Source organism: Triplophysa rosa, linkage group LG3 (assembly GCF_024868665.1).
Source record: "Triplophysa rosa linkage group LG3, Trosa_1v2, whole genome shotgun sequence".
In the NCBI taxonomy this organism is placed as follows: Eukaryota; Metazoa; Chordata; class Actinopteri; order Cypriniformes; family Nemacheilidae; genus Triplophysa; species Triplophysa rosa.
In genome coordinates this window covers 11712614-11722718 of record NC_079892.1, presented here as the reverse complement: position 1 = coordinate 11722718, position 10105 = coordinate 11712614, and positions in this window count along the sequence as shown.

Here is a 10105-nt window from a genome sequence, read left to right as displayed (position 1 = left end):
TGCCTCCGCTTGGGTTCTTCTCCACGCTCATATCGTGACAGTTTTGTGAGGTTTTGTTTCAACATTTAATAGATCAATTCCCAATAGATTTATAGGTATCATGAGTATGAAGTTGCACTTGCACCCAGTGGGAAAATGTGTCCTCTGTATTTACCCTAACTATGGAGCAGTGGTAGCCATGCCAGCCTGGGGACCAACTCCAGTTCTGAGGTGCCTCGGTCAAGATCAATGACAGGAGTATCTGATCCGTAATATATCAATAGCATGCATGTTGTTTTAGAGTGATATAATATAATAATTATCTTTGTGCTTAAACAATAATCAAAAGGGTACACCCTTGGTCTCCCACCATATGCGCTGTCATCAGCACAAATGATCTGTCCCTAAACATTAAACCCAATCCACCATACCCCCCGATTTGTTTTACAACTCGAGTGCTGCTTGTATACTGTCTGTTTGAATGAGAAACTGAACTCAAGCCTGTATGGTATTCGCATGCGACGCTTGTAACCATAGTGATGGACGTACACATGAAAGATGGTGCATACCACAGACATTATCGCAATGGATTTAGTGCTATATAGCAAAACTAGGCGCGTTTTTATTAAAGTAATAAGAATTCATATTTTAAATAAAAAAGTGTTGTGTAAATATGGTTAAATTCTGGGAGAATTCTGGCTTTTGGTCTATCAGCCACATGTGGCCCACATAAGGGCCGTCAGTCCTTAACTGAACTCAGCCAAACAAGGATGACACATGAGGTCCACATATGGGCCACATCATTCTTCATGCTATTTACACAATCCAAAGAAAATACAGCTATTTTCAGTTAAAGTAGAAATAGTACTTATACTAATAGTACTTAGATGCTATTGGTGGCAGATAACGTTACTATTTGCTCTCCGCAGTTATGATTGGTTGAATGGTAAGGTTGAATCTGATTGGCTAAACAGGATGACAACTCAAGTGGGATGGACGGCGCTGCCAAGAGAGTCTCAAAACACACACAAATCCAAGGCGATTCACACGTGAGTGACGATTTGCACATTCACGTTCCATGATAAACTTGCGCATTTTAATCTTTTGAAATATTTGTGCACAGTTGTACGTCTGTGAATTGTATTTAGCATTTGTGAAACATATTTTATGAGAATAAAATAACAGGGTTAATAATACTACTGATTACTGAAGCTGGTTTATTTACAATATTATAATTTAAACGATTTTTTAATATAATCGATTTTGTCAGAGCTGAAAATATACCAGATATTTACAATATACCAGAAAAAATTGCAATAATACCATATTGTGCAAATAGAATGTATATACTGCCGCTAAATGTAAGATGTCTATGTTTATGTTTGAGTCTCCCAGTGAGCAACAGTGGCAAAGAACCAAAACTCCACTATAAAAGTGGAGAAAAAAACCTTGGGAGAGACCAGGCTCAACCGGGAGGGCCAGTTCTCCTCTGGCATGTTAACTTAAAGCTGCTGCAACTACAGAGAGGATGAATTCTGCTTTTAAGCTGTAAGGTGCTACCGAAGTAAGTAGATGAGCTAATGAGTGGAAAAACTGCTTGCAACAACACCCTAGCAAAACCTATTGATCATTCGAAATACCCTAGTAACAAGCTAGAATACCTTAGCAACACACAGTAAACAGCTTCAAGACCCTAAAAACAACAAGCAACCAGATGAAACGCCATTACCAGCTATAACACCCTAGCAACGTGTAATTACCAGCCAAAATACCCTAGTAACCAGCTAAAATCCCTTAGCTACACCTAATTACCAGCTAAAAATCCCTAGTAACAACCTAGCATACCTTAGCAAGGTAACAACTTAAAGACCCTTCTAATGTTTAGCAACCTAGTTAAAAGCTAAAGACCCTAGCAACACCTGACTAGCCGAAATGCTCCAGTAACAAGCAAGATCACATCAACAACATACAGTAAACAGCTTAAACACCCTAACAATGTCTATCAACCAGATGAAACACCCTGGTTACTAGCTACAGCACCCTAGCAACACCTAATTACCAGCCAAAATACCCTAGTAACAAGCTAGCATACCTTAGCAACATAAAGTAAACAGCTAAACACCTTACCAACCCATAGCAACCAGATGAAGCTCCCTAGTTACCAGCTATAAAAACTCTAGCAACACCTAATTACCACCAAAATACCCTAGTAACAAGCCTTAGAAACGCGGTATACTAGCTTGTTAGTAGGGTATTCATCTGAAGCTCAGAATACAGGGCTCTAGACTAACTTTTTGCACTGGTGCACCTAACTTTTTTTCTTGGGAGCACCAGCACAAAAGTTAGGTGCACCAAAATTTTCGACCGCATCGCATTTAACACCGCTGTTTTACCAGTTCACTTTTTTTTAAATCGCTGTCCATATAGGCAAAATTGACTTGTAAATGATTAACTAACAATCTGGTCAACATAAAGTTCTTTATTTGAAGCACAATTCTACAAGAAAGGTAACTTACTGAAAAAGTGTTGGTGCTTAAAGTGCTCCACTGAACTGAAACTTAAAACATCTCAAGATAAATGGACCAGGGCTTGACATAACCTGGGAGGTTGATGGCTCCGTGTCAGAGCATTGCTTATGATTTTTGGATGGATCAGGCCTTAACTTAACATTATTCACGAAAAAGTTGTCAGTCGTTCTGTTCATCTTCTCTCATCATCCGCGCTACATCCACTCTGTTTAACTGACGTGCCTATAGGCTCCTCCCCTCTCTGTCTGACTACAGCACACGCATTTTCACACGTACACACCAGAGGTTGCGCTAGACTTTTTATTGTCCGTATTTTGTCTGACAGGCTCGTAAAAAATCCGTCATAATCTATTATTACCCGTCACTATGGTGCAAGGTGGCGTTAGGTGGTAATTAGTATGTTCGTGACGTCATCACGCTGTAGAGCTGTAATCGGGCCTTAAAAGTTAGGCCCGACAGTGCCCGAGCCCGACAGAATTCGGCCCGAGCCCGACAAGTACATTTTGATTGACAGCTTTTTAAAAGCCCGAACCCGTTTACAGCCCGACATTAGGCTATTCAAATGTGTGCACACACACAGCTTTTTTCAAGAATGAGTCATACATGTTTTAACATAATTTATTAATGACTAACGTAGGCTACAGGCCACTTGGAAGATGGAACAAAGAAATAAAATAAGTCCTCTGTAACATCTCACATATCCCACTGGCTCATTATTCTCATTATGCACATGGTCAAAACTTTTCCTCACCTCAGACTTTGCTTTAGTTGCTGGTGCAACCAAAACGTAATCGCCAGAGGCAAGCCTCCGTTTCACCTCCTCAGCATCCATTTTCGCATCTTTCTCGCGCTAATCGGAACGCATCACATGACCGCTCATTTACCGCGTGAGCCCGGCCCGAGCCCGTGTAAAATGATAGAAATTAAGCCCGAATGCAAAGATCTTCAGCTCTATCATGCTGTACTTGCGTCTCGTATTTTAATACAACTGAATGCCCAATAAAGCCGTTGTTGTTTATATTCATCTATATATTTAATGTTTTAATGTTTATGTTCATATGTGATTCGATCTGTGAAAACCCAACACATGGTGCAAATTTATATATTACAGTTTTTGATACCATATTCAAGCCCTTTCCAAATCAGTTTTTATGTTGCTCATACCTTGTGTATGTAACAAAAGTTATGGCTGAGATCGGCTGAAGCGCTAGCATTTTCAGGAATGGAATTTGGAGGAAAGCGGGTTTAAAGTGATGTAAATAAAAGCACAACAGTCCAGTATCACAAGTAAAAGTCACTTTAGAGTAGTAAAAGACTTACTCGAATAACAATTTAATAAAAAAAAACATTTCCCAGTGTTGTTGTCTATAAAAATGCTGTACAAAACCATTTGAATAAAACGAAAGTGGACAAAGGTCGAGAGACACAAAGGAACGAGAGCTCTGCCATTATCACTACACAAGGAAACTCGCAAACATTACGGACAACAACTAATAAGCAGTGAAGCAAGTTTTACCTTGTTTATCATGTGCATAGTGTCTGGACTCATGATCATCCCTTGTATGTTTTGCGATCGGATAACTCCCGGTGCTGCAGACGGGGGAGCTCTGTCATCTCACGAAAACATTGTATAAAAAACCTTGCATGGCGTAGTTTACACAGGACTGGCGGGAAATGTGCATTGATACTCCGTCATTCTTCATGTTATGTGGTTTACTTTGATAGGTGAACTGTCTTTCCCGTGTCCCAGCGCGACATCCGACGGGTTTTCCCAGATCGCATCACATATGTCTAGTCGGTAACAATGACAGGTGAAAACACGCACGTCCCTCCGCGAGCATATCACGCTCTAATGAAGGCAAATGGGGAGTTACAAATTGCCCTCATTGTAATCCGTCAAAATGACGGATGGACGGCCTTCAGATTTTTCCGTCACTGGTAAAAAAATCTGTCAATGACAGAGAATTTTCGGTTAACGTGACCTCTGGTACACACACGTACAGGAAAATCTGGACCACGGCCAATCAGAGGGGGTCCGCCCCTCACTATCTCTGATTGGTTTAGACCATGATATGGGCCTAATGTGTGTCTGTTGTTGAATCACAGGGAGACTTTCAGAGTCGCAGAGACTTTTTTTCTCCCTCGAATGGCTGGTCGCACCGGTGCGACCTCAGATTTTTTTTAGTCGCACCATTGAGAAATACATGTGCGACTAAATTGGTTGCCCTGGAATACAAACCTTGTTATTTACCTGGTCTTCAGAATCTACTGCTGTGTCCAGGTTTTCAGTTCTTGTTTCTGTTTAGTGTGGAGGAGAGAGAGAGAGAGAGCTTTCATGAAGGTGTTTTGATCTGCAGATTCAAATAAATGACAACCGTTTGCTCCCCGAGACAACAGAAACTGATTGGCCTGCATATGTCATAAAGACAAAGGACCTTCCCTGGTGCTCCGCTGTTTCTGACGATCTCCACGTCACCTTCTAAATCTTTCGTATTTGATCTCTTTCAGCACTTTCTGTTAGACAAGAGAAAAACATCATGATGTGAAAACAAAGAGTTTTAAAGTGTCGTGCACTATAGTTTGGGCTTTTACTTGCTCCTCCACCATCTTTTTGGAGGTGGTCTTCATCTCCAGCTTCAGTCTTTCAATGAGCTCGATCCTGCTCGTGATCCCCTGACAGACAATCTTCTGTTGCTCAGCTATTGAGCCCATAGACTGGTTTCTAGACAAAAACACACTCTAGCACTGGTCCTGGTGTGCAGTCATTGTGAATGTTGTAACATTGTTAATGTCATTAGATCAGTGAACTGTCAGTGTAAACACAACTCACATGCTTTTCAGCAGCATCATGTTTCTCCCTTCTGTACCGTCAGCCTGGGTGGCCTGTTTTACACACACAAACAGTATGAAGATAAACACAATCACATGCAAGCACAGTGATCTGATCCTATTTCAAGAAGGAAAGAGCAAACACACCTTTAGGTTTCTCTCCATCACTTCTTGCACCTCAGGTGGGACGTGTTGCAGAAGACCATCTCTGTAATTGTCCATCCCCTTCGACCTCTCCTCCAGCTTCTTGATTTCCCTGCCATCAGAATAAATAACAGTGACAGTAATAATCAAGTTCAAACACCTTTTAGCTGCACAGTTTGTGTACAACTGAAATGTAAAGAAACAGAAGAAGAATTGTGTATGTTTGGATGTGTGATGTGTCAAGTCCATCTATTCTCTCCTTCAATGTTGTGAGGACTCTGTCTTTCTGAAGGATGGAGAAGATCAAAATGCCATCCCTGTGTAATAAAACATGATGTTCAGCATCACGATTCATTTCTCAAGTAAGTTCAGGAGTGAAGTCTGGAGTACAGGAAAGACCTGTGGAACAAACTACTGAAAACGACTCAATGATGGAGATCAGATCTCTGTGTGGGTCATACAGTCTTTCTTTCACAGTCAAATCTCTCTGGATTATTAGCCATAAAGGCAATACACGTTTGGAAATCTCTTTTGACACTCCAAAGCATTTGATGAAATATGTTGAAAACGGTGAAGCATCTTCTACTGTATATTTACAATAAAACAAAATATAAAAATATAATCTCAAGTCTGCTTCTCTTTGACAGCCAAACGATTTCCTCTGGAACACATCATACATTTATACTGTAAGACCAACGATTTCTAAAACAAATGATATCTCATGTTTACCCAGCAGAGACATCAGAGATGAGACTCCTCTCTAGACATCACCTGGAGCTCACGCCTTCAAAAACATTTCTTCAAACCTCCAACATTTCTCCATGGATTCTCCATAAGAGGAATACATTCAGACATTTGGTTAGATGTTACATACACACACATATAGGAGAGAATCCCCAGAAATGAAAGGCTTGATGAGAATGAAACATGTCTGTTTCAACAAGCTGCTGGACGTGGGTACATTGAACCTGCAAAATCAGATTTTCATCAGAAATATTGTTTTCAAGAAAAACCTGATGCACTTTTACTTCACTCAAGCAATAATACGTTTTAAAATTAAATTGCCAAACTTGACCAAAGACACACACACACAAAATGAAAGATGTTTTTAAAGTCTGGGTAAAGAGCATTCTGAGAATTGTTTCTAAACACATTATAGATGTTAGACATGTATTGCTGAAACACATTACAAAGACTCAGAAGTATGTAGTACTGAACTGTGGAGTTAAACCGTTAAACAGATTTTCAAAAATTCTCTTTTCAGGATTTTTTGGGCGGGGCTAAAACGGGGGATTGATGACACAATGGAGCATCCGAGCATGCATGGCCCCTCCCCTATCACTAGAGCGCCTAGCATCAGGTGTCTGCTCAATCACGAGCTCAGGGTTGTAAGCTTTTCGCACACGCTCTCAGGCTCTCACTCTGCCCAACTAAACAAATCTCATGCCAAATAACAGACAATCCACCCGGCTGGTTCACTATCAGCAATTTCAGCATCTACCTTATCAGCTCAAGAGAACCACTACAAATAGACAAAGCTGTCTGTCTTCAGAGCTTGACTTCTTTATTGAAGCTGCTAGTGTCTGTTTTAAATTATAATCCTATGGAGTAAACCGTGTTTTCAAAAAAGTCCTGAGCGCTTTTTTAAAACGCCAGTGCCAGCATCTTTTTCTGCAGCTTGAGTGTCTTTGAGGTTGGAAAAAAGTTCAACTTTTCTGAAAAAACATCCTGTCAAGCACCTTTTTCACAGCTAACCAGTGACGGAGACCTGTCGTTTCCATAACAACATGCGCGGAACGTGATTGGTCGAGAAGGCTCAAGCTGGAAAAAATAAAATGGCGGCCGAAACGCCCGTTGGAGCATAGTTTTGTATAAATGTATATTTAATTTTCAATTTCAATAACTTTTGATTGCATTACTAGCGAGAAATTAGTATTGTAGTTGTTAAATATGTGATTGGTTATGTCGTGGCGAAAAGTCGATCAGCCAATGTAGAAAGAATTCACGAAGACCAGAGAGCCAGGTTTCAAGAGGTTTCAATCTTTATTTGCTCGAGCAATCAAAGTGAGACACACAGAGTTCATCTGAAGATGTCCAATGATGTCCAACGAATACATGTCTGACTCCATCTTTTATACATTGTTCTCAAGTTGTTATCACAGTTCAAACTAGGGCTGAACGATTAATCGAAATCGAATCGCAATCGCGATGTGAGACGTTGCGATTTGCTAATCGCAAGAGGCTGCGATGTGGGAGCGATGTGAAAAATAGGAAACGCGTCTGTTCCAAGCCTGCTTTGAGTGGCATTCTTGCTAACCAACTGAGTGAGCGCACCTCCGTTATGCCCAATCAGCACTGCCCCAGCCAACTGCGTAAACAAGTCATTAAAAAAACAAACATACAGAAGGCAGGAGAGAGAGAGTGTGTGTTATTATGGCATCTGCAGAGTCAGATCGATCATATTAGGCAAATAAATACTAAAGAACCGTCCAATTCAGAAGACCGCGCACACAGCCTGTGTCATACTCGCGCTTCTCTGCCCCGCGTTGTGCGTCTCGCGGACGAGCCGTTTAAACTTGACGCGCACACACAGCCTGTTTCGTAATGACGTTTATAGTACTTGAGTCCGGTTCGGGCATCTGGCAATATTGACGAGGCTTGACGCACGCGCGCACCCTGTGTCAACTCACGCCTAGCTCCGCGTTTCAAACAAATGTAAATTCTATCTAACTGTTTTGCTAATTTCACTTGGATGAAATTAAACATTCAGCACATTTTTTACTTGTTTTAAAAAATCCCACATACTTAAACAATAATAAATCAGCCTATGTAAACCATGAACTATTTTAATAATTCACTAACACAATAGAAAATGTTATGGATTTAAGGGACAATGGGAGTTGTATTTGTTTTAATGGAAACTGTAATAGTGTACACTGGTATTTGGATTCTATTGGTGTGATGTAATCTGGAAGTTGGGAACCAATTGAACAACAGTAAGCCCTATTTGAATAATGCCCAAAGCACACTACAAAAATTAATTTTGTAATGGTTTTAATGGAAACAATTACATGGTTTTTTTTGTTGTTTTCTTTCAGGGTAACTATACCCATACTGTGCTCCACACAACAATATTGAATTGAAGCTTGAATTAGAAAAGTTAAAATCGCAAATCAAATCGCAATCGCAATGTCTGTCAAAAATATCGCAATTAGATATTTTCCCCAAATCGCACAGCCCTAGTTCAAACCAATCATGTTTTACCTGACATCATCTTCTACCAACCAGGTTTTACATGACATCACTTATTTTTATTAGTCCATCCCCTTATGACTCGCTACAGTTCCGGCCTCGCATATTAGGATTTAATCGTAGGGAGCGCCTTTCAATCAACACATACATATATCATGTGCTCTTTATCTTGACACCTTTCCGGGGGCTTTCGGACGATACATGATTTAACACTGGTTTTATTCCAAATGAACTGATGGTTTAGTGATAATGAGCACCCCAGCGTCCTTGGCTGTCTGCGATAAGTTAAACTTCTCTACAAAAGTGTGTGGTTTTATTAAAAATGAGCTCATTGTTTAGTGATAATGATAAGCAACCCAGCGTTCTTAATTCAACTTCTCTACAAAAGTGTGTGTGGTGTACGTGCAGTTCCTGTCTTAGTGTGAGAAGATATTTGGTGTGTACGCAGGTGTTCAAGTGTTCAAACTCATACATGAATGAGACCCATAGCCCTTGTTAAGATCAGAGAAGTACATGAAGTCTATAATACCGGGCCTGGGGCCTTCTTCCCGGACATGGGGAGAGTACTCGGAGTTCGGAAGAAACTGCCGGGCTCGGAGCCCCCTCTCCGGACAGCACGCTAAATACGCATACCTTTAACCTGCTCCTGAATTATCTAGATCGCGCGCGTTTGAATTCCAATCCTCCAGTAAAACCTATTCACATAATTCACATATAGCCTACTGGGCTGGGGACTCAGGTTGAGCGATTCGAGTGGGCGTGGCTTCAGCATTTGATAGCAAAGAGTCCTGCATATTTTTCCAAGATTTTGATAACTTATTTATGGAGCGAAAATTGTGCCTAAACTTAACAAACAAATCCAGCGTTTTGCAAACAAACGCAACCTTTTTTGCAAAAGAAACTAAACTCTGAAACAAACAGAAAGCGTTTTACAAATACATAATGCAATTCGAGAGAAAATGCAAAGGTGTACTATATAAATGTACTGTGTTTAAGTCTCACCTTTTTATGAGATTCTCTCAGCTTGATTTTCTCACAAATGTGACCGTGCAGATTTTCTCACAAATGTGACATTGGCCCGTTTCACAGACAGGCTTAGCTTAAGCCAGGACATGCCTTAGTTAATTAAGATATTTATGTCGCTTTTATAAAAATGCCTTAAAAAATATTACTGGTGTGCATCTTGAGACAAAACAATGGCAATGAATATTTTAAGATATTCGGGCAATTATATTTTAGTTAAGACAGCTCACACATTCATTTTAGTCTGGGACTAGCCTTAAGCCTTGTCTGTGAAACCAGGCATATGCAAAAATTCTTCATACAGTGGACTACCAGTAAAATGGATAAAAATTTGCGACCAAAATAATTCT